At 38.5% G+C, this 9,963-nt stretch overlaps 1 long non-coding RNA gene across 1 annotated transcript; it reads right to left on the bottom strand.

Moving 5' to 3' along the window:
- On the bottom strand, nt 1–887 carry LOC149753247 (uncharacterized). The gene is made up of 2 exons (XR_016395661.1): nt 469–887; nt 1–324 (listed from the first exon to the last, which is right to left on the bottom strand). It is a non-coding gene; the product is annotated as an uncharacterized LOC149753247 (long non-coding RNA).
- Between the last annotated feature and the right edge of the window lie 9,076 nt (nt 888–9,963).

Here is a 9,963-nt window from a genome sequence, read left to right as displayed (position 1 = left end):
ACAATGTTGGAGAATCCATAATCATTCATTATAAATATCATCATCTATAAGTCTAAAGTCAAGCATACCTATTAACCATACATCAAAATGTTTCATCCATACCATATGTTAAGGTGATAATCATCACCAAACACATCAAAATGTAAATTAAAAATCTCAAAATATCTGATGTTGCTATTCATCCAAACAACCATCATGTAGACAAAAATATTCTTATACCAAAAACTAGATTCTGCTTGTAGACAACTCCACCATGATCATCTAAACAAAAGCTATCTATGTACCAGAAACTAGATTTCACATGCTCATAACTCCACCATGTATCTGAGAAAGCAAAAAAGAATACACAATCAATAACCACATGTGAATAATAATAAACTAAAATTCAAGTATAAGTTTACAATGACATTTCGTTTAATTTGGTCCAAATTTCTAAATAACCTACGTAATATAAATGAGAATACATACCAACGAGTATTTGTACCACCAGTTGAATACATGGCCCCATCATGATGGATAGATGACTTGTGCGTTTGAGTCTTTTTCTTTAAGAACTCTGTCACCAAACTTGTAAGATGTGCAATTTGCTTCTGATCTTCCTCTCACTCTTTCTTTTCCTCCTCACGCTCTCTCCTCTCCTACTCCAATTGCCTCTACAGCTCCTCACGCTCTATCTTACGCTCCATCTTCATCTCCTCCATCTCAGCTTTAAGTTTCTGTAACTCCCCAATATGGTCTTGTGACACACGACTAGGTGTGGAAGAAGATGAAGAGGGCTTCGGCCCATCCCCAAATCTAAGAATGTATCTCTTCCTTTTTTCAAGTGTCTGCCTAGACATCTCCTCTGATGTTAATTGCACATCGGACTGGAAGATTCTTCTCGCAAGCTTAACATCTTTGACTGTCAATGCAAAGGTAACAACAGAATTAAATGTATATAACCTTACAAAATCAGAAACTGATTTAAATTATTATTGAGATTTTAGATACCTACATGTTTCACGGCGCAAATAGGATCAATCCACTCTTTGTTCTTCTTGGTATGCGTTTTCTTATAGAATTCTGAAAATTCAAGATTTTCAGAATCATTAAACTCCGGCTGCAAAGTGTAATTTAGATTAGCATATAGCCACTACATAATAGGAAAACTAAAATAACTGACAGATCTACTTGTATAAAAGAATTCCAAAAATATACTTGCAGCAAACTAGAATAAAACATATTACCTGTATAGTCATTGTTGCAACAAATAACCGAGATCCTGAACAATGATTGTACTCTAGCTTTTTCCTATTCTTTTTGCCAGCTTTTGATCTCACCTTCAAAAAAATACAAATTAAAAATCTAAAGAAAACATTATGATCAAATATTTTACTTATAAACTCTTAAGCACTAAATATGTAAGTTATCTTGTGTTCTTTGCTTTTCCACACATCGTCAATTAAGTGGCGCCAATCCTCTTGAGTCACATGTTCGTATGGATGACTATAAGGGTCCACATGTAAGACGTTCTTAAGATGCTTGTAATGCAATTTCATATTATGCCTCCAATTTCTGTGAATATTGTAGCATTTTCTGTGGACAGCTTGTTGAGCTACTAGATTGCCATGATAATCATCCGAGATTTTGAACTTGTCCTAAAAACATAAGTAAAATCATTATGTAGTATGATCAATGCATCTATTACAAGTACCTAAAAAAATATTGTGCAATAAATAATTACAAGTACCTAAAACTCGAAGTCCAATTTACACAGAATACCTTTCATTTCATTCTAGATCTACTACAATAGGCCACCATCTCAAGTGCACAAAGAAAGTCTTCAATAAAACATCTCCTCCTAATGAAGGCTGATTGAGATCTACCCACACACTGAGAAAGAAATTTAGCTAATATGCTATCTGAGAAAGATCGGTAGTTGGCTCCTACTTACTGCCATTACTCTTCGGCTACCCATAGAAGTTGCTTTTGCTCCTGTCGCCAGAAAACCCCAACTGTCTTGGTGCTCTCGAAAAATTGTTCTCCCAAGTACAGGAGAATCACACAAGTAGTATAACTCGGAAGTCCGAGATCGATTCCTCAGGAAACGATCTATAGATTATTAACGTAATTTTAGATTAATTAATTCAATAAATTTGTGGATTAAGATGATGTTTTGCAAATAGAAAATCAATCAGTAAATAGAGAATCAAAGTTTGGATAGATTAAGATGGTGTAGGGATCTGGAATCCCCTTTGATAATCTTGCTTTCAAGAAATAAATTCTTCGGTTCTTGATTAAAGATGTAAAAGTAGAGTAGATCAAAGCATGGAATATATTTTTTTGGACATAGGGAACTCTATTTCTAAGCATTCATCGTGCCTATTACATCAACGACAAATCAAATACTAAAGCGGTCCATATGTTAATCAACATAAACCATTAAAGAACTATCTACAAAATAATTATGCAAGAATTCATAATATATTAAAAATATAAATCTATAAGAGTAAAGGTTTAGAATTTACTTCAAATAAAGCAAAACATCAAAGGTTCCCCCATCACCCTTCACCAAAGAAATCAGCCCTCCATTAAAACATTAAACTCTCCCTCCCTTTTTCTTTTTTTTTCGGAAGAACAAGGCATCCCCTGTTTCTTCCTTCTCTCTTTTTTTTTTCTTTTCCTAATGGCTCAGCTGGTTCCTCTCTTCTTCCTCCCGAATGAGCCTCCTCCCCTGTTTTCTTTTCTTGGATGGCTACCATTCCCAGCCGAGAGAGGAACTTCTTATAGTCGAGCTCTAGGGCCAGCAATGTTCCCTGATTTCTTGCGGTGGAGATCAACGGATGGATGCTAATCCGGAAGGAAATGAATCCGGATGCATCGTGGATGGCTGGAATTTTGCTGGGAGATTGCGACCGGATGATGCGCTGGTGGGGGGGAAGATCCGGAAGCACGTGAGAGCTGAAGATCAAGCTTGGACTGCTGGCGCTTGGGATTCGGGTGACTCACCATAGATGCTGGCTCACGAACGCTGGTAGGTAATCGCGGGATAATCGCCACAGATGCTGGCTCACGAACGCTCGGGCTCGAGCGGAAGCAGTGGAGGAGCGCGATCTCTTCCCGACGGCCGCTGGGAAGATTCACGGGATGCTGGGAGATGATCACGGGCATGGGAGCGTTGATCGGGTGCGACGCTGTGGAAGAGGAGAACGCGGACGAGATGGATGCCGGATGAATCGCGAAGGCTGGGATCATGGAAGATGTTGACTACGGAAGCTTTGAAACGGGAAAAGGAAATGATGCGGGATGCTGGGCAGCTTCACAGGCTCGGGCGGATGCTAGGATATGGGGTTGCACGCTGAAGAACGAAGATGGAGGAAGCTGGGAGGCGCATGAAATGAGCAGTTGCGAGAATGGATCACGGAGGCTGATTCGGGGAAAAGATCACAGTACTTTGGGTGCGGGAGAATCGCGCGCGGACGCTGGCTCGCACGCGGAGATGCTTGCGAGATGATGGGCTGCACACGGACGGCTGGGGAGCTCTGTTCATGGGACAATGCAGATCACGGATCCGTTGTGCATTTCATGTGGATGGTCGCCAAGTGTCGCTCTAATATGGTCAAGCATGGCTGCTGCCCATATTGGAGCTTGATAAATGATGGGTTCGACTAGGCCATGGCGAGATCGGGTGCGCACAGCTTGGGCTATGCATCTTCCTGAACCAAATCTGTATCAAATATGCATTTTATCTCTGATTTATGATAACCTATACGAAACAAAAGTATAATATTAACTCGACGAAATTATCATCATCTGTTAACAATAAGACTAATTTAAGTGGTATGTAGATCGCACTTTTGTGCTCTCATCACACCCTCCAACTAGCTTATTGCTAGTCTCTAGCAATTAATGAACAAATGATAACATGAGAGTACAAAAGATGGTCTTTCCTAAACTCTCTTTTATTATTATTATTATTTTTATTATTTTTATTGAAGCCGAGTACTAAAAACTAAGATATGTAACCACTTTCGTAGAGACTCACGATTGCACTTAGTACGTGCAACAAGCCGTTAAACCCCTAGGTTATCCTAGTGGACGAGTGTTGTCTCATGAGGATTTCAGGGATGTTACCCACAAACATCATAAATGAGATCCTAAAAATATGAAATAAAGCCTAAGCTAATACACATGTAATTTATTAGTATATATTTTCAAGCACGGCAACTTTCAAAGCAAGAAAAATATGAAAGTATAGTGTGCATAAAATAGTATACTTTCTCAGAGTACTAATACCTCCACCACAACATGGTACCACTTGAATTTTAGGTGTACTACTCAAGTTCACAAGTATTTTCTACAGTTTATTTGAGCCTGATCCATCAAATTTTCAGAATATCATATGTTATCTAAATTTGTCTAGAATGGTTCGCATGTAAAGAAAGTATTATCAATTCCGACTAAACAACCCAGGTACACAGAGGTCCAATACAATGGAGTCAAACCAGCCATTACCACATGTCACTAGGTTCAGCCTGACCAACCCTATTCATGCTTATTTTTATTTCATCATTTTTTTTATATATATATATGACGACTACAGCTGTCCAACCCTATTAGGCTCTAGTAAGGTCCATGTAGCGAGCTTTCGGCCAATGACCCCCGATCTAGTTGGCTCAAGACATTAGGTGAAACACCTCTCGGGCTTAATTACTCGAACCAGACTACGCCACGAGGCCCGGCTTGTCATTATAAGGTTTTTTTTTTAATTTAATAATAATTTTGCAAGAAAAGAGAAGGCAGACTGAACCATATAGATATTTTTATTATATACATGACTGCATCGTGACTATAGGTCAACCAAAGTCGGATCGTAAGGTACTTAGGTGTTCTAGCCAGGGTATTCAATCTTTATCTTTATGTGAAAACCAAATCATGAACCTTATAGTACAGACAAGGATACTCGTACTTCTTTTATAGATGCGGCTTAATAAAAATGCATTAAACAAATGTGAACTTCTGAGGCCTTCCTATAATCATTAAGTACATGTGCGGGGATCTAATAATAGATCTCTGATCAGTCATAGTATGCTTGTATTTCTTACCTTAATAGTTGCACAAACTCAATATGAAAATATATGTGCATTTGTAATGCAAAAACAAGTTTTTTTTTCTAATCATTGTTATTATTTTATTTTATTTTTTTTTCAAAATATTTCCCTCCCTCCAACTTAAACATTGCATTGTCCTCAATGTAATAGATTCAAGAAAACTATATATGAGAGACAATAGAGAAAATAATACTGGAGAGAAGAAGAATACCTTAAGCTGTTGATATCCAGAAAAGAAGACCTACAAAATAAGAAGAACACTCGAAATAAAAGAAAAAATTAATTATTCTAACTAATATACATATACCTTTGTTGTCTGGTTCAGTCATAAGAAGGTTTTCCCAAGAAAAAGGAGTCCTCTTCATTTGCAAAATTCTCAAGAAAAGATTTTAACCTGTGTCCATTTACCTTAAAAATTCTACCATCCCGTGGATTCTCAATTTCAACCGCCCCGTGTGGAAAAATAGTTTTTACAATGAAAGGACCTGTCCACCTTGATCGTAACTTTTCAGGAAACAGATGTAAGCGAGAGTCATGACAAAGAACTTTTTGTGAAGGTTCAAAAGATTTTTTTAGAATTGATTTATCGTGCCTAATTTTCATTCGCTATTTACAAAGTCTAGCATTGTCATACGCATCCCGACGAATTTCATTCAACTCACTTAATTATAAATAAACCAGCTTCTTGTAATTCAAAGTTTAATTTTCTAATGGCCCAATACGATTTATGCTCTATTTCAACAAGTAGATGATATGCTTTTTTATAGACTAGCTGATACGGGGACATACCAAGAATAGTTTTATAAGCAGTACGGTAAGCCCATAATGCATCTGATAGTTTCAATAACCAATCTTTTCGTGATGGATTTACCGTTTTCTCTAAAATACGCTAGATCTTCCTATTGGCTAGCTCTACTTGGCCACTAGTTTGCGGATGATATGGGGTGGCAACTTTATGGGTGACACCATACTTTTTTAATAAGACCTCGAAAGGCCTATTACAAAAGTGTTTTTCACCATCACTAATTATAACCTTAGGCATCCCAAATCGTAAAAAAAATATTTTTTTAAAAAAACTTCAGGACAGGTTTATGAGCATTGGTCTTACAAGCAACAGCTTTTACCCATTTGGACACATACTCGACCCCAACTAAAATGTACTCATATCCAAAAGGCGGTGGAAATGGGCCCATAAAATCGATGCCCCATATGCCAAAAATTTCAATAGCAGTAATGGGCTGAAGAGGCATCATTTGCCTACGAGTTAGACTTCCAACACGTTGACATGGGTCACATGCCCTGCAGAATTCGTGGGCATCTTTAAATAGTGTAGGCCAATAAAAACCACATTGCAACACCTTAGCTGCCGTTTTCTTAGAAGCAAAGTGTCCACCACAAGCATTAGTGTGACAGAAAGAAAGTATACTTTGTATATCATGATCCGGTATGCATTGTCTAAAGATTTGGTCATTGCAATATTTAAATAAATAGGGTTCATCATAGTAATAATTCATCACTTCGCGCAAAAAATTTTTTTCTATCTATCGACCCCCAATGCTCCGGAATCCGGTTCGTGACAAGAAAGTTTACAATATCAGCATACCATGGCATAGTAGAAAGTGCAAACAACTGCTCTTCGGGGAATGAGTCCTTGATGGGGAACTGTGGTGCCGAATCATTAAAAATTAATCGTGATAAATGGTCAGTAACCATAATCTCTACTCCTTTTTTATCTTTGATAGTGATGTCAAATTCTTGGAGTAGAAGTATCCATCGTATTAAACGTGGTTTGGCCTCTTTCTTATCCAACAAATATTTTAGTGCCGCATGGTCCGTGAAGATAACAATAGGAGCACCAAGGATATAAGAGAGAAATTTATCTAAGGCAAATACTACTGCAAGCAATTCCTTCTCGATGGTAGTGTAATTCATTTGAGCATCGTTTAAGGTTTTGCTTGCATAGTAAATGACATATGGCTTATTATCCTTGCGTTGTTCTAGAACAGCTCCTATCGCATAGTCGCTAGCGTCGCACATAATCTCAAAAGGTAATGACTAATTAGGTGGTCGCACGATGGGTGCAGTGCTAAGCATAGACTTCAACTTTTCGAATGCCTCCTGATAGGTTTCAGTCCAATTGAACGATGTATCAAGGGATAGGAGGTTACATAATGGTCGAGCTATGACACTAAATTTCTTGATGAACCTCCTATAAAATCCGGCGTGACCCAAAAATGATCTAACATCTCTAACCGTCTTGGGTGCAGGTAGCTTAGCAATTAAATCAATCTTAGCTCTATCTACTTCCATGCCCTTCGATGAAACAATACGTCCTAAGACAATTTTTTTTGGTACCATGAAGTGGCATTTCTCCCAATTCAGTATAAAATTCTTCTCCATACATCGAGCTAAGACTGCTCGTAAATGTGAAAGGCAATTATCAAATGAGTCGCCAAAAACGGAGAAGTCGTCCATGAACACTTCTAAAAATTTTTCGTTCATGTCTTCAAAAATGCTGAGCATGCATCTTTGGAATGTGGCAGGTGCATTACACAACCCAAATGGCATTCATCGGAAAGCAAATATGCCAAAAGAACAAGTGAAGATAGTCTTCTCTTGATCTTCTGGTAAAATTTCAATTTGATAATATCCCGAATAGCCATCGAGAAAACAATAGAAATCATGCCCTGCAACTCTCTCTAACACTTGGTCTAGGAAGGGTAGAGGAAAGTGATCCTTTCGTGTGACCAAATTCAGCTTTCGGTAGTCAACACACATGCGCTAACTCGTCGGGACACGAGTTGGAACTAGTTCACCTTGTTCATTTTCTACTACCGTCAAACCCGACTTCTTAGGAACGACTTGAGTAGGGCTTACCCACTTGCTGTCGGAAATTGGATAAATAATACCCACATCAAGCAACTTGAGGACTTCTGTCTTAACCACATCTCTCATCGTAGGATTTAACCTTCGTTACATTTGCCTTGTAGTTTCGGCATTGTCCTCTAAATATATCCGGTGCGTACAGATTAAGGGGCTAATCCCCTTCAAGTCGGCAATAGACCACCCTAAGGCTCCTTTATGATTTTTTAGAACACCAACTAATTTTCTTTCTTGAGTATGATCAAGTCCAGATGAGATGATTACAGGAAAAGTGTCCTCGGGTCCAAGAAATGCATACTTAAGTTCCTTTGGTAAGGGTTTCAATTCGAGCTTAGGTGCTTGTTCATGGGATGGTATTATTTTCACCTCTCGAGGCGACAACCTCTCAAATTTCCCTACTTTTGGTCTCCACCCATTGACCATATTGATATCCAGACTATCCACAATAGGTATGACTGACAAATCATCATCATCGGTGTCATTAGGACACCAATCAATTAAGCTATCATCGGATGGATCGTTAATTGCTTCGGCTAATAAATATTCTTCCATGATGGTTTCAACCCAATCAACTTCCTTACTCTCTTCGGGATCATTGGGTTGTTTGCACACATTAAAAATATTCAGTTCTAAGGTCATGTTACCAAAAGAAAGCTTCATGACGCCATTCCTACAATTAATCAATGCATTAGAAGTTGCAAGAAATGGACATCCTAAAATGACCGAAATCTGAGACTGTGAGTTTGAAGCCGGATGTGTGTCTAATACGATAAAATCGACCGAAAAGTAGAACTTGTCTACTTGGATTAATACATCCTCGATAATTTCTCTCGAAATTTTAACTGACCTGTTAGCTAATTGCAAAGTGACGGAGGTTGGGTTCAACTCATCTAAACCAAGTTGCTCATATACAGAATATGGCAACAAATTCACACTCGCCCCTAAATCTAATAATGCTCGCTCTATCCTGAAGTCGCCTATGATGCATGAGATAGTTGGGCAATCTGGATCTTTATATTTAGGGAGAATGTTGTGCTGCAAAATAGCGCTTACGTTTTCTGTTAAAAATGCCTTCTTCTTAACATTTAATCGGCGCTTGACAGTACACAAGTCTTTCAAAAATTTGGCATATGAGGGTACTTGTTTGATTGCATCAAGAAGAGGTATGTTGATCTTTACTTGCTTAAAAAGTTCAAGAATTTCGGAATTAGGTTCGAGCTTTTGCAACGGCTTTAACCGTTGTGGAAAAGGTGGAGGAAAAGGACATTCAACTTTCTCGGTAGAAGTTGGGACCTCAACTTCTTCTTTGTCCCTTTCATCGACTTTGGGAGCATCAGAATTAGAAGTGACCTGCGGTCTCAATGGAACGGTCTGATCAATGACTTTTTCATTACGCAAAGTCATGATGCTCTTTGCATGTTCTGTATGCGAACTAGAAGGAGCCGTATTATTACTACCGTGCACTTGTGGGTTAGGTTGGGGTTGAGCTGGAAGCTTACCCTTCTCTTGGGTACTTAGGACGGCAGTCAACATTGATAATTGGTTCCTTATATCTTCAAAATTTTGAGTATTTTGAGCATTGATATTAGCTTGACTTTGTAGAAAAGTTTGTATAGATTGCAAGGTATCCTCGATATTCGGCTTCTGAGAGGGTGGTGATGCAAAAGTAGGATGTGCAGGTGGAGGAGCTGAATGGTGTGACTGTTGAGGATGATCGTTTCTCTACCTAAAATTTGGATGATTCTTCCAACCAGGGTTATAGGTATTCGAGTATGGATCGTTATAATACTTTTTGTAGGAGTTCATAGCATTTGCTTGATCGTGCAAGACTTCTTTGAATGTCGGTATAGTGGGGCAATCTATAGTGGTATGACCCGACATATCGCAGATACCACAACACTCGTTTCGAAGCTCTATAGTCTTGACAGGCTCAACTTTTCTAAGCTCAATTTCTTCTATCTTCCTAGTGAGGGCTGCCATTTTAGCATGA

The sequence above is a fragment of the Phoenix dactylifera genome, chromosome 6 (assembly GCF_051530095.1).
Source record: "Phoenix dactylifera cultivar Ajwa chromosome 6, Ajwa_hap1_PhDact_Kaust_v1.1, whole genome shotgun sequence".
NCBI classification, from domain to species: Eukaryota; Viridiplantae; Streptophyta; class Magnoliopsida; order Arecales; family Arecaceae; genus Phoenix; species Phoenix dactylifera.
Note: the sequence above shows the minus strand (reverse complement) of the source record. Positions and strands in the feature narration are given on the sequence as shown.